At 44.6% G+C, this 26029-nt stretch overlaps 1 pseudogene; it reads left to right on the top strand.

The window, feature by feature from the left end:
- Window positions 1-3003: 3003 nt before the first annotated feature.
- Window positions 3004-3683, top strand: LOC148508783 (bifunctional coenzyme A synthase pseudogene; annotated as a pseudogene).
- Window positions 3684-26029: the final 22346 nt, after the last annotated feature.

The raw sequence follows: 26029 nt of genomic DNA, 5'->3' as shown, positions 1-26029 counted from the left end.
GGCTGATTACTCCAATGCTAGTAGGGTTTTGTTGGGTTTGGTATAAGAGATAGACAGTAATTAGTTAGACCAGTGGTTCCCAAACTGTGATTCACTATAATAATTATTATCTAAATTAATTCAATTTTACAATAATGTCATAATCTTGGTGAGCAGTTCATTTTGTGTTACATGTCCGCAATCAGAAACTAAAATGACCCATACAAGGAATTAGAACACAGTTAGGCTGAAATGGTCAGGTGAAATCTAAATTGGAGTTATGGAAGAATATTTTCAATCATTCCAGACAATATAAAAAGTCTCCAGGCAGTGAATGGTTAAACTGCTGCCCTTTATGTCGTTTAAAATAAACAGCCATGTAGAGTATGTAACAGTAATTAACTTGAGCACTTTACACTTCTGTTTTAACTGTTCAGTTAATTCCATGGCCCTACACATTTATTTTTCTACATCGCATTTTTATATGAAAGTTGTTTTTATACTCCTAACTTATAGTTTATGTGGAAGTGTTCCACAAGTATGCTACTGGTTCATATTTCATTAGAGGTAACCAACCTAGATTTCCAGTCTTGGTATCAAAGAAATATTGTATGGAGAGAATATTTTTTTAAATAATATACGGACTGGAAAATTATTCCATTATTTTTGACAGAACTCCTACAGTAGTTGAGAAGGCCATACCCAAAATATAAAATATAGTATTGAGTGGAGTTTACCCTAGTAACATTAAATCCCGTGTTTAATTAATTATCTCTTGTCTAATTCATAAAGACCAGAGGTACCCAAACATGGTCTTCAAGGCTCCCCAAACAGATCAGGTTTTAGAGATATCCCTGGTTGAGCACAGGTGGTTAAATCAAATTGACTGAGGTACTAATTAAGGGTCTGATTCAGAGCCGGACGCTATTTGCGCTCGCTCGTTCAGAAAAAGGGGCCGGCTATTTAAATTGAGCGCTCGCTCTTTGCGGTCTGTTGACGCCTCTATGTGTGAGCGAGCGAACAAAACATGCGCTCGCTATTTTGTAAAGACGCCCCCTGGCCGCTCGCATCCTACGTCATCTCTGCTATTTATTAGATTAATCGAGTACATCGAAAGGCGTCTGAACTGCTCGCAGTGCTTGTGGTAGGATTTTCCTACCACAATCATGAGAACAGTTCAGGCTAAGAGACAACCAAGTGACGTGGTCGATGACGCTGCTTTGTTAATTATGCACACCCTTAAAACGCCTGTTTTGACCGTTTGGCATGCCTGCGTTCGGATCTCCACTCCCCGTTTTCAAGCACCTTCCCCTGTTACCACCCACAAACGCCTCATCCTGTCACTCAAATTGGCAGGCACTCACTATTTTGCGAGCGCTCGATTTCCGACCGCACTGACTGGTTGGCGCATGCGCATTACGACCCTTACACATGCGCAGATGTGCGAACATCGCTCTGAGCGAACGAGCGGCCGCTTACGAGCGGCTCTGAATCAGGCCCTAAGTCACGTGTGCTCAACCATGTATATCTCTAAAACCTGTTGGGGAGCCTTGAGGACCGCATTTGGGAACTTCTGATATAGACAAAACCTTTATTAATGTTCTTTTTCTATGTAAATTTTCAGTAATCCGACCTGGAATAATAGGTTGATTGTATTGCAGGTGTTGTCCGCAATGTGCTGTTGCAACAGCACATCGCGACACTTCATTTCGTCCTGACTGTGCCCCAATTTTACCCTTAAATCATATCCTTTTTTTGCAGCCCCCCAGGGCTGCACACAAAGATCTGCAATCTCGGGGCTACCATAAGTGTGCCACATGAGTTCACTTTTTTGTGGGCATCACTACTAATTAAGCCAACTCGTAATCTGTGCTTCGAGTTGGGCATATGTCGACATTCATGTCAACATCAGATTGTCAACATTGGCCATGTCGACTTTCATCATGTGGACACTGATGAAATGTCAACATGTTATATTGACATATAGTCCCTGGTGGCTCAGCGATGACTTAGTTGCTCCTAACGGCTGCAGCGGCTCCAGAGGTGTCTTCCAGGTACCGGCTGTCATGTGACTGTGACTTATGTATTTCTCCCCTAACCCTAATCCATACACCTCCCTCTAGCCTCTAGTGCCAACCTTCCCTCGCAGCCTAACCGTAATTCCTCTGCCTGCAACCTAATCCTAATGCTGACATTCTGACAATGTCGACAATTCACATGTTGACATTTCAACAATGGTGACATCATAACTGTCGACATTATGACATTGCTATTGACTACATGCCTGTGTTTTAGTGGCAAGTAAATTATTGATATAATTTAATGCTGAGCTGGAGGATGATGTTTCAGACAAAGAGAATTTTTAAGTACAAAACAAAATAAATGTAAAAAGATTTGAGATCAGTGCAAAAGTATGGTGCTGCATCTGCCTGGAGTGGTCTATTGCACTATGAAAGATTTGGATGATATGAACAAAGTTCTGCATGAGAGTATGTTGGGGTGTTTGCAGGAAAAACAAATACATGACAATTAAATGTGTGGCTTAAAGCAAGAGCATGATAAAAAAAAAAGTAGGACAGAAAAAGCTTGAAAATGATTAGACAGTTTCAAAATTTGAAGCTCAAATCCAAAAATAACCATTTTGTTTGCGTACAACTCTGCATTAGGCACACAACTTCTTAGGATGTGCTGTCTGTTTAGGTCACTCAACAAAACAAATTTCTAACGAAACGTGTAATGAAATGGGCTACATGGAGGTACAGAAATCACTAGAGTAGGATACCTGTTTGGTATGACAGTGTGTGTGAGGACATATGGAAGATGATGGGCAGTAAGGCTTCTCACCATTATTGCTGTTTGATGAAAAAAATGCCTTTGTCAAGGAAATAATCTGTGTACATCTGGTCGAGGATTTTGGATACAGGTAATAGAGAAAGAAGGTGCTAAAAGAAAAGTAAAAACTAAAAGAGCAGGAAATTTGTCCCTATTGCTGCTCAATGGAAAGCTGCTTCTGCTATATGACATTATGACATGGTACCTGTATCTGATCTTTATGGTCCTTCAGTCACTGACCCTGAGTCGAAATACATTAAGGACAGTGAAGAGACCCATAAGGGAGGACTGTCTGATAATAGGAGACATGAAGAAAATGATGAACTAGACATTTAAGAAATCAAGGTGGTCACAGGTCCTGTAAATTTTGAAAGCAAAGAAGATAAAAAGCAATTCTTCCAGTTTCAGGAAGATATTACCTCCAGTTGAGAATCCCAGCGTAACTGCTGGTCCCTACTTCATTGTGCTAACATTAGGCAGTGGAATTGGGAAGACCTCTATTTCAAAGGTACTGGAAGTACTGAGAGCTGCTGTGATAGACTGTGATAAGTTAGGGCTCCAGCGTTATAAACCGGTGGCATACCAGCAAGTTGTATATGAGTTTGGCTCAGGTATCCCCTGCGCAGATAGGACCATAGACAGGCAGCACTGGGAAACAAACTGTTTGCCAACAAGGACCACTTAAAGCATCCGAGATTATTTGGCCAATGATAGCTGCATATGCTAAATAGGCTGTGGCAGATACTGCTGCTATTGGGTTATTGGTTGCTGCTATTGTTCTAGAAGTTGGATGGGCAGTAATGACTAATGAGGCATGTACAGTGATAATACCAGAAAGCAGGGGCGTAACAAGAGGTATGGGGGCCCCATAGCAAATTTCCTTGGGGCCCCCATAGGTCTACCTATACAGTGCCCCTGTAGTTGTGCCCTTTATGCAGTGCCCATTATACAATGCCCCCTGTAGTTGTGCATATTATGCAATGCTCCATGTAGTTGTGCCCATTATGCAATGCCCCCTGTATTAAAGCCCCTTATGCAGTGCATCCAGTAGTGCCCATTATGCAGTACCGCTTATGTTGTGCACCCAGTAATGCCCCTAATGCAGTACCCCCAGTATTGTCCCTAGTACTGCCCCTTATGCTGTAGCCCCCCTCCCCTGTGTAGTACTTACCTCTCTTCACGAGCCAGTCCGCGCCGTCATGTCAGCACCCCACGAAGATGCGGCCGCTGACTGGATCTGACTAGATCCAGCAGCAGGCGCAGGCTACTCTCAATGCAGGTAACGAGGGTGATGTCATGACGTCATCCGCACACCCGCGCACAGCATCACTGGGAACGCTGGCCTCTGAAGCGATCATAGGTGTCTTTAGTCTCTGATCGCTTCAGAGACCAGCGTTCCCAGTTGCACCAACAACTGGGCCGGCCATGCTACAGAGGGTGCAGGGGTACGCTTGCTGGGCTGGCGGCTCACTAAGCCACCAACAGAAAGAGCATTGGCGCCCCCCTCATTTTTCAAAGGGACATAATGCACCCAAAAAGGGGGAATGGCCTCATGGGGAAGGGCCAGGGAAGAGATAGGGGAGGCCAGGAGATGCTGGGGATGAAATAAGAGGAAGCTACAAGTGAGAATGATAATAAACAGAAATTTGACAGGCCCAAACAGTGCCCCTTGACCTGTGGTGCCCTGTGCGATGGCACCGGCCACACTACCCTAGCTACGGCCCTGGCCACCAAGCCCCTTAACAAAAGTACCTGCTGCACCCTCTATAGTTACTCCACTGCCAGAAAGACAATGATGTTCTGTTAGTAATTGAGTGCAATTACCGAGCTAGACGCATGCAAATATAAAAGATGATGAGACCACTGAATGACAAGAACTAGGTTGGTTTTGAAGGTGATGGACGTGTTCAAAGTCAAGAAATGGGGATCTCGGCATAAATGCCCTCATCCAATAGACATTCTCCTTTTATTTAAACACAAAACATTGACAATGAGCTGCTACCTGAGCTCGTTTTCTATGACAGTAGTACGACACGTATATACAACTTTTTGTAAATGGCAATAATTACAGAATGTTTCATAAAATAAAATATACAGTAAATAATATATAAAATTAACAGATTTGGAAATAAGATACATTTTATAATTTTATATTTGTGATAATTTATGTATAAACCAATCTGAACAGTTTTTGTTTAGGGCCGGATTCAAAGTCACACTCAGGTCCACATGAGGCCGCGTATACCGAGTTTTAGGAAACTGCGCAATACGCCGTAGCGAACTAACCCATCATTGCGTATCTCCATGTAAATCTGAGCCAGACAGATCCTGGGCATTTGTGGATGGCAACTGGGCAAAGGCACGAAAGAGAACCATACTGTGGACTGTCGTGGGCGTAGCCAGTGTTACATTTGTATTTCAGATGGATCTCTTGAAGCCAGCATGGGGTAGGTGTGAGTGCCGATAATAATAACAGTGATGAGAGCTTCTCTAGTGGATGAAGGGCTGTGGGTGGTGCAGTCACAGAGATCCACATTCCGAATGCAGCTGCTTTTGTCCTGCGTTCAACTTAGAATCAGGAACGTACTGTATGGTGACCTCTGTTGTTCTGGTTTTAATTGTGGCCTGAACACACAAATAGAAGACTTGTCCATATTGTTCTAACTTCATTATAATATGTTTATCAGTCATGCGTTTTAAAATAATATGAAATCAAACTATTATTTTCATACTTTATTATATACTACTTTTGGTACTTTAGCCCAATGGAGAGAAATGTTGTGCTTCTTAATTTGTTTTTTTAGCTAAGCTTGGCTGAAACTAATCTCCAAACCTTTCTTCTGCTAACAGGTACAGAATATAAGGCAGCATATCCTGCCAGATGTATTAACGGCATATTAATATTATGGTAATATTGGGATTTACACTGCGTTCAACTACTAAAACTTTACAGGTGTTATACATTTGTTTTTATTGAGTAATGTTCTAGTTTCTTGTTATATGACCAAAATGTAATAGACTGACCTGAAATGGTCAATATTTTATCACTTCCAGCTTTCTGTTGTTTCTTTTATAAACCTATTTAGTGCACAGATTGAAACACTAAAAAGGGTCATTGTGACATTATGATTAGAAGACTAAGGAGTTTTAATGTAAGTCGGATATAGGCTGTAAAGTGATTTGGTCATAAATGTGGCACATAGCGCACAGATTACTCATTAACCTTCGTCTTCTGTATTAAATCCATGAGTTCCCATGACTTAGGTCCAACCTCTAAGAGTCTTTTAGTGTAGTGTTAGCATCATTGATGATTCTGCGGATATGTGACACCATCTGCATGCTTATTGGGTTGGCATTTAAGAGTTTATTCCAGTACAGTTTTGCATAAATTAGTAAGCCTTATATTTTACTGCTTGATGTGTGGAATCTATGCAACTAGTATTGTTGTTGCTGTGTCTTTAGCATAAGCAACATTTATATTTTCTATACTTTTATATTTGTATTTATCCATCTGTTGAATTAAAAATAAAATGTAGTTGAATGGATAATGTACTGTAGGAACTACAATGGCAACAACAGACAGTTATTACTTCAGGGGGATACAGAAGCCTCGGTACTCCCATTAGCTGTAACTAAAAGGTTTCCACATGTCCTCTTGCAACTTTTACCAAGTACATAACTTAAAGTTGTTTATGTTTATTGCCCATGGATGCAACACAATTATACTATTATTATTATCATAATCATTATTTAGAAAATCAAACCACAGCAATAGATGATATCAGAGAAACATCATCTTTCATTTTTGAAGCACCACATAGTGCCATATTGAGTCTATACACTATACATTATACTAGTGGTTCCAACACTTTTTCATTTCAAGACACCATTAGGGTCTCCTTGATTTTTTCAAGGCATTTCTAAGTTGAATTAATTACCAAGCTGTCCCTTTTTGACCCAAGTAGTTGGGTCAAAATTACATAATTAGTATTTAGGGCAAGAAAGACAAAACCACCCGCTGTTCCATTACTGTTAGACGCATGCACTGGTACTTAGGCGGCCACCAGGTGTTATACCTCCGAACAGTAGGGCTTATGCAATAGACAGGAGATCACTAGGTAATAACTAGAGTAGTGGTGTATAAGCAACAGGAGTATGGCAAGAACACAGTTAACTAAAATACTGACACTAGTTTTGTTCAGTACACTGGAACAGGTAGTAGTAAGGGTATAATATGCAGACAGAGTATATGGACTTCATGTAGAGTAATGCGATTCTTGAAGTACAGCACAGTATAAAACCACAGGTGGAATGCAAGTAATAGTACTTTTGAATCTGTACCACATTTCTAAATGCAGTAGCAGTGGTAAAACACAGTCACTATTTTTGCAGTGGCGACAACATGGCACAGCAACCCAATATAGAAAAGCAGTGGTGTTCAAAACAGTGATTCCAGCAAGGTACAGGTGGATTGCTCAGCAGATAATGAATGCACAGATCACACAGCTGCATAAAAGGGGTATATATATTTCAGGAGAGGTAATGCACAGTATTGAAACACTTAGCTGAGTAAATGTTTCAGAAGGCAGCTAGGATATCAGGTACAGTAACCAAGAACAGGGACCGAATGACAAGGCTCCAAGAATAAGTATCACTGGCATGGAAGAGTGGAACTGACTGCCTTTTAACAGCACTGAAAGCCAATCAGCACTTTAATTAAACAGATGAATAGCATTGCTGGCTGCACATAGCAGTAGCAAAGCCAGGACCAGAAGGCACTGTGACTAATAAGTCCTGGTAGCCTAATAACCACTGGGATCACCAGATAATGCAGCTTGTGTGACGCAGCATCCCGGTCGTCTAGCAATGATCATGACCTGCAATGGAAGAGAGCCATGATGGTGGTTCGTAACAGCCACGTTTCCCTATGCAGCCCCCTGCAGATCTCCCTTTTTACCTTTGCAAGCCCCCTTCATGTGTCTCCAGCCTCCATTTGCAGCACCCTCCTCAATGTCTATAATTGCAGCTGCCCTCCCCCCCTATAGTTCCCTATGTGGGGCCCCTTCCTATTGTATACTTATACCACTCATAATATCTGCCCTTCTATAGCTTCCAGTGCAGCCACCCTGTACTTACCTTCACTAGAGATCACCTGCGCCACGGCCATACCCTCAGTTCCTCAGATCAGATCCTCCAGCACCACGGCCGGTTGCATCAACAGGCAGCCCAGCCCACTGCCTGTTGCATACCAGGTACTGATAGCTTCCACACGATCGCACCTAAGCCTCCCCCCCTCCCGCCTCTACTCTGCTTCACTCCAGCTTCTGGACAGCCTCTGGCTGCAACACCTCGGTGACAAAATTGCGGCACCCCAGGGAGCTGCGGTGCACAGATTGGTAACCACTGTATTCTATTGTTACTGCACAACATGATGCATCAATAGCACAGTAATTGTAAGTTGACATTTCTACAGAACAATACAGAACAATAAACTGACAATCTGTGTAGGACACAAACTAGAGGTGAGAGTAGGGGAAATCACTATCTTGGCAGTTAAGTGGAAGGGAAGTTAGTTCAGCACCCAATAAGCATGTGCCCAATGAAGGGTGGACACATATAGTCGGAGTCACTGAAAAGAACTAGGAGATAAGGGTCAAGGAGTACAGGAATCAAGGATATTACAGGGGAGGACCATGAGGAAGGAAGGCCCTGCTTGTGAGAGCTTACATGCATAGAGGAGGGGAGAAGAGTTGGAGGGTGAACTGGGGAGAAGCGTAGAACAGGAGAGGAAAGTTGATTACATATTTAGGAGGTAGGAGGGTAGGTCTTGATTAAAAGGTGAGTTTTGAGTGAACATTTGAAGCTGACATTAGTGAGCGGAGGTATGGCTGGGCGAGGGAGTGAGTTCTAGCGGAGGGAGCAGGAAACATGAAGTCAAGCTTGAGAGGATGTAACCAGGATGAAGTGGAAGCCGCAACTGGAGGATACTGTTATATATCATCCACAGAGCAAATTGTAGCTGCGACCAAGAGTAATAATGTACAACTCTGCCTTGAGAATAGAAGAGCCTTGGTGAAAAACCCCTAATGAAGCTAAAATAATTAAATTACATGCTTAGTGATAAAAAAAACTGCTGAAGGCCATGTTCAGACCAATATATAAGTTATCTGAAAGTGGAAACCAACTTTCTCAGGACACAATTGTGTGCCACCACAATAGGTTGACTTGTCGCTGGATTCTGGACAACGACTCTAACAATGGAATTGCTATTTAAAGTCATATTTACTGATCAAATTAGAATTGGTAATTAATGTGTCACAGGAATCGAAGCATGATTTAGCAAACATCTTAAAAAGGTTAACAATTGTTTTATAAAAGTAGACTATATATTTTACTGAATTTGGAATAATTTGTACTTAATTTTTAAATATACTCTTGATATACATTGGTATGCCATACTATACTTATCACTTAGCTCACAAGATGAGAAAGACAAAAATAACATTACCATGTATGACCAGTAGGTGGCAAAACAAAGGCTGGCATAAACTATGACATGTAGACTATTCTAGGGCAGGTCTCACTTCATTCATTAAATGTATTCATGCTGTAAGAGATACGGGAATCTTTATGGGGGGAGGGGGGGTGTATTTTTGCTTTATCTCATACAAATAAGATGATGTTTGTTTAAATTATTGTTTTGTCTCACAACGCTACTACTGTGTTAAATAATGTGCAGCATTTATAGCACAGTGTAGAAAGTTTTTTTTTTCATTCTTGCTAAAGTGGCGTTATCTGTTACAGCGGATTCACTTTAATGAGCCTGTTATGGATACACAAACTACTGGAATACAGGTGAAATGTAAGTTCTGTATTGCACAGCGTGCTCTGTTTCTGTAGTCCCTATAGACTCACAGATCAGATAATGGAAATAACCAGTTATAACCTGATATTTAATGAAAGATATTTGCATAGTACTCACCATTGTAAATAATCTTTATGTTGATAGCATAACTGTGAATTTATAATTGCAGTCACAGACCCTTTCTTCTGACACTTCTCTCAATGTAAGCACAGCCCCCTCCCTAACAGCATAACTGCTATAATGTTTCATAAATGAAAGACATTTTGGTTTAGGTTTTGTGAAGGTGCCAGCCCAATATATATTCAGAGGATAAGAAGCAATAATAATAGAAAAAAAAGTAATCCAAACTGCTGCTTGAAGGCTGGACTGCATCACGATAAATATAAGCAATAAAAAAGAAACTCAAATGACCCGATCACAAATAAAGTTCGGGCCAAATTCATCTATTTTGTCTCTTCAAGGGGAGACACCTGGCAATGTTTTGCTAGTGTTTACAGAGTGTCTGTACATAGCGTAATCTCGCTAGCAGACATTACAAATGGGATACAAATCAAATACTGGGGGAAAAAGATGATATATCATCTTGGGCATACTTTATTATCATTTTTCACTCCTTGTGTTTTCTTGTTCATAGGCACAAATCATGTTTTATTGCTTTTTTACGCAGATCTTACGCCTGCTCTCCTAAGTATATAACCATTTGGTAGTACAGTTTTTTTGGGGGAGAGATTAGTATCTGTAGCACCTACTTAGATCCATAACTAATTTAAACCCATCATTCTTTCTCCATTATAATGGAGATGACAAGTATTTGGACAAAGTTGTTCTTCTTGGAAATATAAACTAGGTAATATTAACTATTATACATGATTTGGGTAGAAAAGACAGTCCGCAATAGCCAGCACACTCGCTTGATTTGCAAATGTCTAAACTGCCAGCTGGCTGAGCATGACCACTGGGTCCTATCACAGAAGAGACCTCTTCGGAACATCACTCTAATTAAATCCAGATGCGGACAAAAAGCAAAGTCCAAATAAAGTGTTTAACTGTGTACAGTACGTAACTTACTTAATGTGTAGGTAAATCCCATCCCACCCACCATGAGTATGTTTGTGGTCAGTCATGTTTCTAACAGACCTGAGGTTACCAAGAGCCGACAGTGGCTTTCAGAGTGGGATCTCCAATAAATACATTGGTGCAATTGTTCTACAGTCCACACCATTAAACACGGAACTACTCTTATGGTGCCTACACACTAGACGATGTGCTCACGATGCGATATCGTATTCAATTTCCCTTGAACTCTCCCCGGCAGCTCCCCATAACTACAGGACACAATATGGTGCTAAAAAGTCTCCAGTCTGACCAACGAGCTATTGTGCGTCCTTAACAATTTCCAGTGCGTCATGTACGAGATTGGCAGATCTTGACTGCTGTAGGCAAGATCTGAAGATATGACGGATGACAATCGACATCGTCATCATGAATGGACACTCATAATTTGCACATATTTTGCACGATCTGTATTTCCGATATGTCGAAATCGGGCAAATCGTGCAAAATATTGTCTAGTGTGTATGCACCTTTACTTTCTTTGATAATCTTTCATTTGTGTATGTATGTTGGTAAGGTCTTAATTCCATTTACTTTCACCTATTTATATTCCTTTACTCAAAATGAATAGAACTGTAAAAAATCTACAGTTGCCAATGAAGATTACCCCTAGGGCAAACATAGGAGATTTGGCTTTACACAGATAACACTTTTCATTCAGACACTGAAAGGAGTAAACTACTCTATATGTCACTGAATAAGACTTTTTATGCTGGGTACACACTGGCAGATATATTGGTTGATCAATTGCTCAGCAAATATATCGTGTGCCGTCGGCCAGTGTGTACCAGCGATATGTCTGTGAACTACGTTGTTCACAGACATATCGCATCGGCTGTGCTGCACAGCCGATGCCCAATATATCTGCAGATATATCTGTCCATCGTGCTGTGTGTACGGGCAATCAGCCGACCACCCGTACACTTGCAGTGGGACCCGCGGCCAGATGACCGATGATGGTTGTTCAGTACGTGTGAACAATCATCATCTGCAGACATATCTACTGTATTAGGTGTGTACCCAGCTTAAGAACTAAGCTTAATTTCAAATACCGCCTGTATGTATGTGTGGGTATAATATATATATATATATATATATATATAAAACCTTACCTTTATTGACACCCAGAACCCCTGGAAAACTGCCCTGCGAGACCAGCCACAGAGAACTTTACAAGATAAGCACCTTCTTTTTTACCTTGTGTTAATTTTAATGTGTATTTTGTTAATAAATTTAAGTTGATACTTACTACACTATGGTAGCAAATCCTTTGCATTACTAAGGTGCTAGAATATTGTGAATGTGGGACAGAGGAGTTACAGGAGAAAGACATCTAAATTTGGAGTCTGGTGATCGCCGCAAGTTGTTATATGATATGCTTACATAACAACACAGGGTACGCATTAATATTGGAGTCTAAAGTCCTTTTGATTGATTATCTTAACTACTACACTATCAGGCGCTTGCCCCTTTCCCCCTTTTTATGTGTACATATATATATATACACATATATATATATATATTTATGTGTATATCTATCTATCTATATATATATATTGTGATAGGATCACTGGTAAAGTGGTCTGTGGCAGGGACATTTATCCCAGATTCCTGTCATATGTGTTTAAAATCCCCAGGAGAAAGTTTGCAGTGTAGCAGGCTTGAGTCTCGGCTTTTTGAAAAGCCGGTTTGGGACCTGGGGGTTGTGGGTGAGAGGAGAGGGAGGGCTCCACCCACGGCCACTCCAGGTTTTGGTTCTCGCAGCCTGGTACAGGCTTGTTAGGGTTTCCACCTGAGAGTGGCCAATATAAGCATAGTGTGTTGAGGGCTGATTGTCTTACCTGGGAGAGCAGACAGGGAGTTTGCTCAGAGACACTGGAAAAACCTAACTGTAAGTGTTGTGCTGTGCTTTTGTTGCTGGCGAGGGTATTAGGCCCTGCCAGGTTCTGGTAGTGAGGAACTACCTGTGAAGTTAGTGCCCCGACAGGGCTAGAATTTATGTTTATGTTTTCTTTGTGTTATTTCTGACACTGTACAATAAAGACTGGCGCTGACCAGCTTGTACTCGCATCCAGACTGGTGTGCTGCTTCCCTGCTGCTGTGTGTGTGTGTAAGGAAGGAGTCCCCTACCCAGGAGAGGGACCTCCTAATCTGACTGCGTCACAATATGGTGGAGAATGCGGGCAACCACACACACTGAAGTTTCAGCAAGAGGAAAACTTTCCGTTTAAAAATTTAAGGGACAGACACCCAATTGGTGAGTGTGGAAATAACACTGTGTCCTTGGAGTCCCATAGAGGAGGCGTCAGCCAATGCTCAGAGAGGCAAGGTTCAGCTTCCAACCTACACCCCAGGACAAAATGGAGGACATTATTAAGGCCTTGCTCCAAGCTACAGCAGCTCAGCAGGAGACGAACAAACTTCAGCAGGAATCTACCAGGGCTCAGCAGGAATCCACCAGGGTGCAACTGTTGGCCTTGGAGACAGCCCAGAGGCAACAACAGGTCGCCATCGCGGAAAACAGCCAGGCCATAAAAGAGGTGGTACAGCACCTGGTCGCCCGGCCCAGAGATGTTAATACGGGTCCTCCCACCACCACTCACTCCGTACGAGCCAGTCACTTCCTCCAAAAGATGACTTCGGGCGATGATGTGGAGGCCTATCTCGCGGGATTTGAAAGAATGGCCGAAAGGGAGAGTTGGCCCCAGGAGCAGTGGGCAAGTCTGGTGGCACCTTTTTTGTCTGGGGAGCCACAAAAGGCCTATTTCGACTTATGCCTGGCTGATGCCAAGGACTATAAAAAACTAAAACAGGAGATCCTAACTTGCTTGGGAGTCACCACCTTTGTTCGTGCCCAACGGGTCCACCGCTGGGAGTTCCATATGGACAAGCCTCCACGTTCACAGATGCATGACCTCGTCCATCTGTCCTCAAAATGGCTACAGCCCGAGACACTGATGGGACCACAGATCGTGGAAAGGGTCGTGATGGACCGGTACCTGCGATCGTTACCTGCGACCCTGCACAAGTGGGTGAGCCATGCAGACCCTAAGTCCGCGGACCAGTTGGTCGAGCTGGTGGAGAGGTATGTGGCGGCTGAGCAGCTGAGGAGTATGCCCCAGCGAGCCCCGATGGCACACCGGCGAACTCCCACAGACACCGGTAAGACTGTTCCAGGGGAGAAGGGTGCTGGGCGGTGGGATGAACCTAAGACTGAGGGTGTAGAACCTGGAGACAGGCCTGCCAGGCCAGGAAGGTTCTTGCCCCGTAAACGACTAGACATTAATATGATTCAGTGTTTCCGGTGTGGTGACTTCGGCCATATTTCCGCTAATTGTTCACTTACAACTGAACCTATGCAATGTGATACTGCTCATGTCTACCGCAGGGGGTCTTTCTTTGCACAGACAGCCTGTACGGCTGACCGGCAGGCTGAGACTGATAAGCACATGTGTGTACTTACTGTAGATAGCAACCGAGTAGAGGCACTGTTAGACTCTGGTAGCTTGGTGACACTTATAAAAGCTGAGCTGGTGAACCCCTTGAGGCATACAGGGAAAACTGTTGGTGTGACCTGCATACATGGGGATACTCGATATTATGTTACTGCCGAGGTGAACATCGAGACACCATGTGGTTCTGCTATAGTTTCTGTGGGTTTGGTGCCTGGTCTGATGTACGATGCAATATTGGGGAGAGACTTTGCTCACTTCTGGAAGTTGTGGGAAAGTCGTTTTGTTCCAGAAGTGAACAACCCCGGTCCATTTGAGAAGGTTGTCGATGTAGTGGAGAAGGGAGTTTCTTCTGAGTCAGAGTTATTCCCTTTTTCTACTATGGTTGGCGAACTAGAGAATGCGGAGCGTGACGGTGGCCCACCAACTGATGTGCCTCCCATTGAGGTGGGAAGTGTTGTTGGGCCAGTTGATCGTCTGCCTGATTTAGAGGTCAGAAGAGAGGTCTTTGCCGTGGAGCAGTTGAATGACCCTACTTTGGTAAAAGCCAGGGAGAATGTAAAAGTAGTTGATGGTAAACCCATAGACCCTGATAGTCCTTTGTCCTATCCCCACACGGCAATGTGTCAGGATTTGTTATGTCAGGTGACTAAGAAGGGGGAAGATATTGTGGAACAACTAATAGTTCCCAAAGCCTACAGAAGAACAGTGTTGGATCTGGCCCATGGTCATATAATGCAGGCCATCTAGGGGTAGAGAAAACCACTGAGCGAATAGTGCAGAAGTTTTTCTGGCCCGGGCTCCATAAAGAGGTATCTGACTTTTGCGCATCCTGCCCTGAGTGTCAGTATCATGCTCCCAGACCACGTTTTAAGGGTCCACTAGTTCCATTGCCTATTATAGAGGTGCCGATAGTGAGAGAGCACCTGAAACAGGCTCAACAGGCACAGCAGAGGGTATACAACCGCAATGCTCGGTTATGCAGCTTTGCTCCGGGGGACAGAGTGTTAGTGTTGGTTCCCACTGTGGAAAATAAACTTTTGGCTAAATGGCAAGGCCCCTTTGAAATCTTAGAAAGAGTGGGACAGGTCAATTACAAAGTTTACCAGCCGGGGAAAAGAAAGCCGGAACAGATATACCATATAAATCTGTTAAAGCCCTGGAAAGATAGAACGGTACTGTCGGCCGTCCGAGCCCCTCCAGTAAGTCCAGGGCCCTTAGTTCCCGAAGTGACAGTGGCAAAAACCCTGTCGGCAATTCAACAACGAGAGGTCAAGGAGTTTCTGGTTAGAAATAGGGTGCTGTTCTCTGACGTACCTGGGAAAACCTTGGTCGTTAAACATGACATCATCACTGACCCAAGGGTTAAAGTTAATCTAAAGCCCTATAGGTTACCAGAAGCACCAAGAGCATCGGTGTCGAAAGAAATTAAAAATATGCTAGAGTTAGGGGTTATTGAAGTATCACATAGTGAATGGTCAAGTCCCATTGTGTTGATTCCAAAGCCCGACGGGAGTGTGCGTTTCTGCAATGACTTCCGAAAGTTGAACAGTGTTTCAAAATTCGATCCCTACCCGGTGCCACAGTGGAGAAGGAGGCGTTGGCCATAAAGTGGGCGTTACAAACTTTTAAATTTTCGGTGGAACACAGGCCAGGGGGCCTGTTGTTTAAAGCAGACGCATTGTCACGCGTTCATTGTTTGGGGGCTTCAGTTGTTCCGCCCCATTGGTCGAAACAAAGGGGGGGGATATGTGATAGGATCACTGGTAAAGTGATCTGTGGCAGGGACATTTATCCCAGATTCCTGTCATATGTGTTTAAAATCCCCAGGAGAAAGTCTGCAGTGTAGCAGGCTTGAGTCTCGGCTTTTTGAAAAGCCGGTTTGGGACCTGGGGGTTGTGGGTGAGAGGAGAGGGAGGGCTCCACCCACGGCTACTCCAGGTTTTGGTTCTCGCAGCCTGGTACAGGCTTGTTAGGGTTTCCACCTGAGAGTGGCCAATATAAGCCTAGTGTGTTGAGGGCTGATTGTCTCACCTGGGAGAGCAGACAGGGAGTTTGCTCAGAGACACTGGAAAAACCTAACTGTAAGTGTTGTGCTGTGCTTTTGTTGCTGGTGAGGGTATTAGGCCCTGCCAGGTTCTGGTAGTGAGGGACTACCTGTGAAGTTAGTGCCCCGACAGGGCTAGGATTTATGTTTATGTTTTCTTTGTGTTATTTCTGACATTGTACAATAAAGACTGGCGCCGACCAGCTTGTACTCGCATCCAGACTGGTGTACTGCTTCCCTGCTGCTGTGTGTGTGTGTAAGGAAGGAGTCCCCTACCCAGGAGAGGGACCTCCTAATCTGACTGTGTCACTATATATATATATATATATATATATATATTGCGGCAAGGAGAGGATAGATCTGACATAGTGGTAAAGCTGCAGGTTGTCAGATCCAGGACAAAGTTTGTGTGTCTAAGTTTGAGTCTGGAAAGGCAGCTGATTACAGACACCTGTGTGAGGCTGGTAATAGAGCTGCAGAGACACTGGGAAACTGATCCTGATGGTGAACTAGTTGCCCAGGTTATAGGCCCAGGGGTGACTAGTGTCAGAGATCCTGGACCTGCGAGTCCACTAAAAACTATTGCTGTTTGGAAGGTTCTGTGTACTCACCTGTAACATCTTGCCTATGAACACTGCACTGTCCTGTATACCTGCCTGTGGTGAGAAAATAAATGTCTGTTGGATTTTACCCGGTTTATGTGATTCTTGTCACATTTGGTGCCCAAATAGGGACCTTGCTGGATACTACTACGCAGCAAGAAGCCAGATACAGTGACCAGATCCACCCACAGTGGCAGTGAGACGCATTGCAAGATGCTACCCGCTGCTCAGTGGCTTCGTCGCATTACTAGCAGCTGGGTAGGTGAGTGTGGCAGGCCAGCCATAAAACAGCAGTTGTTAACAGTGATAATCTGTCCATGTGTATATACAAATTTTGCACAATATAACAACTGCTTAATTCCTGTGTATGGGGCTGGGAGCCCAGGGAATGTAGTGCAGTTTTAAGGGAAGCCAGCTGATATATATTGTTGGGAATCTGGCTTGAAAAGGAGAGTTTTATAAGCCTCCTAAGTTTGTCCATAAAGGGATAAAGCAGTATGGAATGGAGGAGCTTTTTAAAAAGTTTTGCTGAACTAGCAGCAAGCTCTGGGAGCAGGGCAGCAAGCACAGGTGTAAGGACAGCAAACTTTGATTCAGGGTATACAAACTGAAATTCAGTTATTACCTGCAGAGATAACTGAAATGAGCAAAGGTGGGCAAAACGAGAGGTGTTACAGAAGCTTGCCCCATCTGATGACATTGAAGCTTTTCTGTGCATCTTTGAGCATACTGCTGCACGTTTAAAATGGCCTGAGGAGGAGTGGGCTGCCAAACTTGCTCATGGTCTCACAGGGGAACCTCAGAGAGCATATGTTGATTTAAACGTGACTGAGGCAAACCCTTATCCGTGCCTGAAAAAGGCCATACTCAGCAGGGTTGGAGTGACTGGCCCTAGCAAAGCTCAGGAGTTTCAGGAATGTTGGCTGAACTCTCTGAGCCTCCAAGGGTTCAGCTGGCCAAATTAGCCAGGCTGAGTAAGGCATGGTTGCAGCCTGGATAAAAACTCTGCTCAGTGTATAGTAGAGGTGATGGCTTTGGACCATGCTGTGTGAGTATTAGACCATGTGGTGCAACAGTGGGCCCTACAGGCTGATCCTCAAAAGTTTGAGGCGTTAACGGTTGTGAGTGAACAGTACCTGACTCTTGGGAGTTGAATAAAGCCAAATAGAGGTTCCAGCCAGTACCCAAGCCTAGAACCCAGGTCTCAGTTGTTAAAGCCAACAACTCACCTCCAGCTGTGTGTTTTGACTGCAGTGAGCCCAGTAATTTGTGCTGGGACTGCCCAAAGCAGGGCGAGCCGATGGACTGCAGTGCTGGAAAAAAAATTTGACCAGTGGTCAGCATGGCTGCTGGAAGTACTTGCTTTGTTTAGAAAAACAGAAAGGGGAGTATCCCCTTGATATCCTCCAGCCCACTAAATTGTACCTGCAACAATACATGAAAACTATATGGTAATAGAAATTCAGAGATATTTGTTGCATGCATTTATAAGTACATGGTAAGCTGCCAGGCCACTTCACGGCTTCTCTAATACCGACAGTTCCTACACTACATGATAATAGTGCCCACTCTGGGCCAAGTAACTATCTATTGTAAGGCCTCCTGATAAACGCACATACAGAAATACATCAAAATTGAGAGCCAGCTTACCTGGGAGTCACCCCTGGGCACTCCAATTAGCACTACAAGAGCCAGCATGCCCTTCAAATGCTGGCTCATTCATGCCTCTCAAAACAGCAAACATAAAATGGAAGCTGCTCAAATCAATTTGGCAATACTCTTCAGGTGCATGAAAAGGAGGGGTCATACTAAACAGAAATGAGAGTATCCCCTAGATATCCTCCAGCACACTGAATTGTACCTGTAACAATACATGAAAACTATATGGTAATACAAATTCAGAGATATTTGTTGCATGCATTTATAAGTACATGGTAAGCTGCCAGGCCATTTCACGGCTTCTCTGATACCGGCAGTTCCTACACTACATGATAATAGTGCCCACTCTGGGGGTCCCTAAACCTAATCCCCGGCTACATTGCTACTTACCTCCGGCGCTGGACGATTGGTCTGGCGTCCTGTCGGGGACCCAGCGTCAGGATTAACATAGGCGTCGGCAGTGCCAGATTAAGGTTCACATTTATGAAGGGCCTATTGCGTGAAGCGCAGGGGGTGTGACCAGTGCCATGGGGGTGTGACTAGTGATGTGAGGAGATATAGGTTGAAAAAGTGCAAATCTAATATTCTAAATATATACATTGTTGATTATAGTGAAAAATGAATAAATCCATTTTTTTCACCATAATTAACATTGTATATATTTAAAATTATTTTATGTACATTGCTGTGAGGGTACTTTGTGACCTAGCAAATTTATGCTATGTGCGCTCTGCGATCCTTGTTTCAATAAAATAATTAAACTAATAATCAATCATACGACTATTACAACAGTTCAAAATATGGCATAATAATAATAATAATAATCAAAGGTCTCATCATGTCATATTTCATACTATGGGCCTGATCCAGATGTAGACGCTATTGCTCAGCCGCAAGGAAGCGCTGCTGCAACACTGTCCAACTAGAATGCAAATACAGCAGGAGGAGTCTGTAGGATATAGACACCTCCTGCCTGCATCTGAGATCCCACTGCAGCATCCATAGACACTGCCTCAGATCACCATTGCAACCATCTGCCCCTAAACGGCAGACTGCGGCTCAGGGAGTACTGCGACTGTGATCACCGGGCCCATTGTGTGCATGCACCCCACAATCAGATATCTACATATACCATTGGGTTTATCTACATATCTTATTCAGGCCCTGTGGCCATATACTGTGTGTTTGTATATAATATACACAAATGTATAGAATACATATATACACAGATTCTTGCACACAAGCATACCTTGCAGTACAACGCTACAGCAGGCTTTTGGAACTCCAGGGTCAGCAGGACTGGGTCACGAGGAGGAGGCAGGGGTCGCCTTTACGGAGCTCAGCTGCTCTATCCGTCCAGCCACGGTAGTGGGGTGGCATGACATCACACGTCTGAGGAGGCGCTGAGATACCAGGCGCGCAGGGGGGGCCTGTGAAGCCTTCCCCTGTGCCGCCTTTTGTATTATGGTGGCCAAGTGTACAGCATGATTCCTTGGGGGAAACACTCTCTGCCCATTGGGGAGGGAGACTGCAGAGCACTTAACCCTGAGCACCCACCAGGCGAAATAGGGGGCTGGGGGACACATTTGGGGAAATGTTACAGCAATTATCTTAGTAAGTGATGCAGCTGCTGGAGTACTTAGTGGTGCATGAGTGCAAGCTCATTAACCCAGCTAGTGAGAAAGAGCTTGCAGTAGAGACTGCTGAGCGACCCTGGGGTCAGAGCAATTGTTACCTGGGAGAAAGCATTAGCTCTCCATTAGAGGCAGCAGGATCTCTAGTTACCATGCATCTGCCCCTTGTCATGGATCTAGCTCCAGTCCCCAAAAGCCATCTATGTGCTGGCTTTATGACTGTGGATGCAGACAGCTGGACATCCCGGCTATCACTGCCATACTCGTCCCCTATACCTTTCCTTTCAGCTTCAAGCCACACATATTACACACATACTGTACATTCAGGTTACTTACATAAAGGACGTCCTGCGCAGGCATCATAGCAACGCCCACTGCTGCTCTATGGGAAGTGTAGTTCTCATGACCATAGACTCCCATTAGTTACTGCACTACAGCTCCCATCGGGCATTGCACGGTTGGGCAGGGACTGATGGAGCTTGAGCTCTAGATGCTAAAAGTTAAATGCAGTGGCAGGAACTGTCCGAGACTCGATGCCTGGACTCATCTCGACCCCCAAGCAGGCAGAGCAGCCAGGGAGGTGTGTGGTGATCTCAGTCAGCCGCTGACAGCTTTTAGCAGGATTTTTTTTCCTATTGCCTCGGGGATCTGTGATCCTGTGGGCCTATTTTCACTGGGGGCCTGGAGCTGTAGCTCCATCCGCCCCATTGTTAATCCGGCCCTGGGCGTCTGTATTTCGACACCTATGTTAAATCCCCTGCCGGGATTGTATTGTCGGGATTGAGACCGGCTCTCATAACTACATCCCATATGCAGGGCCGGATTAAGGGCAGGGCGACAGGGGCGGTTGTCCTGGGGCCCCCACACATAGGGGGCCCCCACACACAGCCCCGAGCCACATCCCCATAAAACATTTAAAAAAATGGTTTATTAACGGTGCCGCGGCCCGTTATTAGGCCCCGCCCCTCCCATGATTTTGCTCTGCCCCCTTTTCAAACTGACCGGGCTACCTATCGGCTCCTTTCTTCTCCGCCCACACACAAGGCGGTCGGGGCCCGGGACCTGCTTCCTCTGCTCAGGTCAGTGGGCACCATGGAGGGAGCACAAGCAGAACACTGCAGCCGGAAGGTAGGGGGGTGCCTCGTTGCTGGTAGTGTAGTAGGGGGGCTGTCTGTGTGTTTTAGTGTAGGAGGGGGTGTCTGTGCATATTTAGTGTAGGAGGGGGGTGTCTGTGGGTTTTTAGTGTGGGAGGGGGGTGTCTGTGTGTTTTTAGTGTGGGAGGGGGGTGTCTGTGTGTTTTTAATGTAGGAGGGGGGTGTTAGTGTGTTTTTAGTGCAGTATATGATGGTGGGTGCTGATAGTGAATGATGAGGGTTGTGTCTGGACTGTGTGTTGGTGATGAATGTATGATTGGGTGCTGCTGGGGTGTCCTTGGTGCATGACAGAGGAGGGATGTAATTGGTGAATGAGGGGAGTGTCTGGGTATATACAGTATGTGTGTTAAAAAAAATAATAAAAAAAATAACACACATATATATATATTGATATGTGTTGATTGGAATTTGAATTGCTGGCACCATGGTTTTTTAAACTCTCTCTAAGGGAGTACCAACCTCATGGGACTTGTGATATATATATATTTTAACTTTTATTGATGGGGTCCCCACATGTTTGTTGCACAGGGGCCCCCACAGACCTTAATCCGGCCCTGCCCATATGCATGTATATTAGGGGTGTGCACCGGCCACTTTTCGTGTTTTGGTTTTGGATCTGGATCTTTCTTCGTGTTTTGGATCTGGATTGGTTTTGCCAAAACCACCTGTCATGGACTGAGTAACTTGGAGTTGTGTACCCGAACTGGGTTGTATGACAGAGACACCTGAACCAATAGGTAGTTTGAAACTGGATGGTTTAATGTAGTTTCTGCTCATACAGTAATAGAGGGGACTGTAATATAAGATGATATAATAAATTCCTCTGTGCAGAGATAACGCAACTAGAAGATGCTGAATAAGAATGTAGGACAAAGTCTCTGGATAGTCACTGATCTCGGAAAAGGAACTGTAGGAAGAAACTGTGGACTGGAACTAGATGAATTTGAAGAACTTAGAGTTTGACCCCGGACTGGAGTAGCAAGGATTGAACTTGAAGAACTTGGAATATGACTCTGGACTGCAGTAACGTGCAATGAATTTTGAAGAACCTGGAGTATGACTCCGGACTGGAGTAACATGGAATGAACTTGAAGAACTTAGAATATGACTCTGGACTGGAGTAACGTAGAATGAACTTGAAGAACTTGGAATGTGACTCGCTGTGCTGGGTAGCACTGGTAACACACAGGAAACTCAGGAACATAGGTAAGAACTGAGAATCAACCTTGCTATGCTAGGAAGCATAGGTTTCACACCGGGAGCTCAGGAACATAAGTTATGCAGCAGTAATGGACATTGTTGCACTGACAACCAGCATGTGTTACAGGAAGGTCTTTTATACCATCAGGCTGAAGGGGATTGGCTGAAGCAACTTGAGGCGGCTGCTGACTGGATGCACGAGTATCACCTGACCTGGCCCAAGATGGCTGCACCCATGTTCTGGGAAACTTGTATACTGGTGCGCCGTGCGTGCATGGATCTGCGGCAGAGGGACACAGGCAACAGCGGGGATGCTGCAGACGATCCACAAGCGGAGGCCCCAAATCGGACATCACTGGAACAGCAGCCCGACGGCTCAGCGGGCAGCAATGGCACAGACGTATGGGAAGATGAAGGGGTCTGGGGCGCAGGTCTCTAGCACCGTTTGTGACACCAAACTTCCGGCTTTTGTGCTTTGGTTTTGGATCTGTATTTTTTTGGAAAAAAGCATAAAACAGCAAAAATCACAGAATTTTTTTTTTTTTGTTCCTACGTTATTATTAACCTCAATAACATTAATTTCCACTCATTTCCAGTCTATTTTGAACACCTCACACCTAACAATATTGTTTTTAGGCCAAACGGTTGCACCGAGGTAGCTGGATGACTATGCTAAGCGACACAAATGGGCGGCACAAACACGTGGCCCATCTAGGAGTAGCAATGCAGTGGCAGACAGGATGGCAGTTTGAAAAACTAGGCCCCAAAGAGTACATAATGCAAAGAAAAAAAAGAGGTGCAAGATGGAATTGTCCTTGGGTCCTCCCACCCACCCTTATGTTGTATTAACAGGACATGCACACTTTAACAAAACCAATAATTTCAGCGCCAGGTTCTGCCACACAACTGTGGCTTAAATGATTGGTTCGTTTGGGCCCCCCACAAAACAAGCTGGCGATTAATCTGTCCCTGCACAAACTGGTTCTACGGAAGCAAGATGTCGTCCTCATCCTCCTCATCCACCGATTCCTCACCCTCTTCAGTTTTGTGTACATCCTCGTCCTCACAGAGTATTATTTCATCCCCGCTGGAATCCACCACCAAAGGTCCCTCTGTACTTTCTGGAGGCTGGTCTTCCTGGAAGAATTGATAATTCATTTTGATGAACATCATCTTCTCCACATTTTGTGGAAGCAACCTCCTACGCCTTTCGCTGACAAGGTTCCCGGCTGCACTAAAAAATCTTTTAGAGTACACACTGGAGGGGGGGGGGCAACTTAGGTAAAATAGAGCCAGTTTGTACAGTGGCCTCAATAGTGCCTATTTTTCCTGCCAGTACAGGTACGGACTGTCTGACATGCCTACTTGGATTATGTCATCGATGTAATCCTCCACCATTCTGTCAATGGTGACAGCATAATATGCAGTGACAGTAGACATGTCAGAAATTGTTGGCAGCTCCTTCAGTCCGGACCGATGTCCAAACTTGGTCCTGCGTGCCCTGCATCACCGCCAGGGTGTTGGTTAGGATATTTAAATTGTTTCCTGGAAGCCCCAGTTGCAGGAGAAAATGAAGAAGGAGCTGTTGCCATGTCACGTTCCGCTTCAGCTGACAGTGTTTTCACCAGCAGGTCTTTGCACCTCTGCAGGCTTGTGTCCACCGGAAAGAGATACCACGTAGGCTTTAAAGCTAGGATCGAGCAAGGTGGCCAAAATGTAGTGGTCTGATTGCAACAGATTGACCACCCTCGAATCCTGGGAAAGCGAATGAAGGGCTTGATCCACATGTCCCACATACTGAACGGAATCACTCCATCTTAGCTCCTCCTTCACTTTCTCCAGTTGCTTCTGCAAAAGCCTGATGAGGGGAATGACCTGGCTCAAGCTGGCAGTGTCTGAACTGACTTAACGTGTGGCAAGTTCGAAGGGCTGGACAACTTTGCACAACACGGAAATCATTCTCCACTGCGCTTGAGTCAGGTGCATACCCCCTCCTATGCCTATGTCATATGTGGCTGTATAGGCTTGAATGGCCTTTTGCTGCTCCTCCATCCTCTGAAGCATATAGCGGGTTGAGTTGCACCGCATTACAACCTCTTGCTTCAGGTGATGGCAGAGCAGGTCCAAGAGTGTTTGCTGGTGCTCCATTCTTCGGCACACAGTCGCTGAATGGCGAAAGTGGCCCAAAAATGTTTGGGCCACCCAAAGCGTCTCCTGCATGCCTCTGTCATTTTTCAAAAAATTCTGTACCGCCAAATTTATTGTGTGAGCAAAACATGGGACATGCTGGAATTTGCCCAGATGTAATGCCCGCACAATATTGGTGGCATTGTCAGATATCACAAATCTCCAGGAGAGTCTAAATGGGGTAAGCCATTGGGCGATGATTTCCCTCAGTTTCTCTAAGAGGTTGTCAGCAGTGTGTGCCTCTTACTGAAACTGGTGATACACAGTGTAGCCTGCCTTGGAACGAGCTGGCGTTTCTGAGATGCCACTACTGGTGACTCTGCTGTTGTTGCTGCATAAGGCGATACATCTACTCAGTGGGCTGTCACAGTCATATAATCCTTAGTCTGCCCTGTTCCACTTGTCCACATGTCTGTGGTTAAGTGGACATTGGGTACAACCGCATTTTTTAGGACACAGAGGACACTTTTTCTGACGTCTCTGTACATTCTCGGTATCGCCTGCCTAGTGAAGTGGAATCTAGATGGGATTTGGTACCAGGGACATACTACCTCCATCAATTGTCTAAATACCACTGCACCAATGGCGGATACTGGACGCACGTCTAACACCAACATAGCTGTCAAGGCCTCAGTTATCTGCTTTGCAACAGGATGACTGCTGTCTTATTTCATCCTCCTCGCTAAGGACTGTTGGAGGGTCAATTGCTTAGTAAAAGAAGTAGTGGTGTTCCAACTTCCTCTATGGGATGATGAACGACTCTCAGCAGCAGTAGGTATAGCAATGCAGGATCCTCCGGAGGAATCCCGGATAGGAGAGGAGTCAGTCATGCCAGTGACATGGCCTGCAGGCGCTTGGATACAACAGGACAAAGGGATTTAGGTGTCCCTGGACTGCTTACGGTCTTAGCCACAGTTTTTGAACTTGACAGTAACTTTTATGAACGTGCTGCAGGTGTCGTATAAGGGAGGCTGTTCCTAGGTGGTTAAAATCCTTACCCCTACTTATTGCACCTTTACATATGCTAAATGGCATATTGGCAAGTTTACATTTCTCCTCAGACGATTTACATTTATTTTTTTGGGTCATTTTACTTTTGTTCAGCTTTTTGGACTTTACATGCCCTCTACTATGACATTGGGCATCGGCCTGGCAGACGACGTTGATGGCATTTCGTCATCTATGTCATGACTAGTGGCAGCAGCTTCAGCACTAGGAGGAAGTGGTTCTTGATCTTTCCCTATTTTATACTTCAAATTTTTGTCCTCCATTATTTTTATGGAGTGCATTATTTTTATGGAGTGA

Source organism: Taudactylus pleione, unplaced genomic scaffold (genome assembly GCF_031769625.1).
Source record: "Taudactylus pleione unplaced genomic scaffold, aTauple2 ptg000345l, whole genome shotgun sequence".
Taxonomy (NCBI): Eukaryota; Metazoa; Chordata; class Amphibia; order Anura; family Myobatrachidae; genus Taudactylus; species Taudactylus pleione.
The sequence above is the reverse complement of the archived record's forward strand: the minus strand, read 5'-3'. Positions and strand labels throughout refer to the sequence as shown.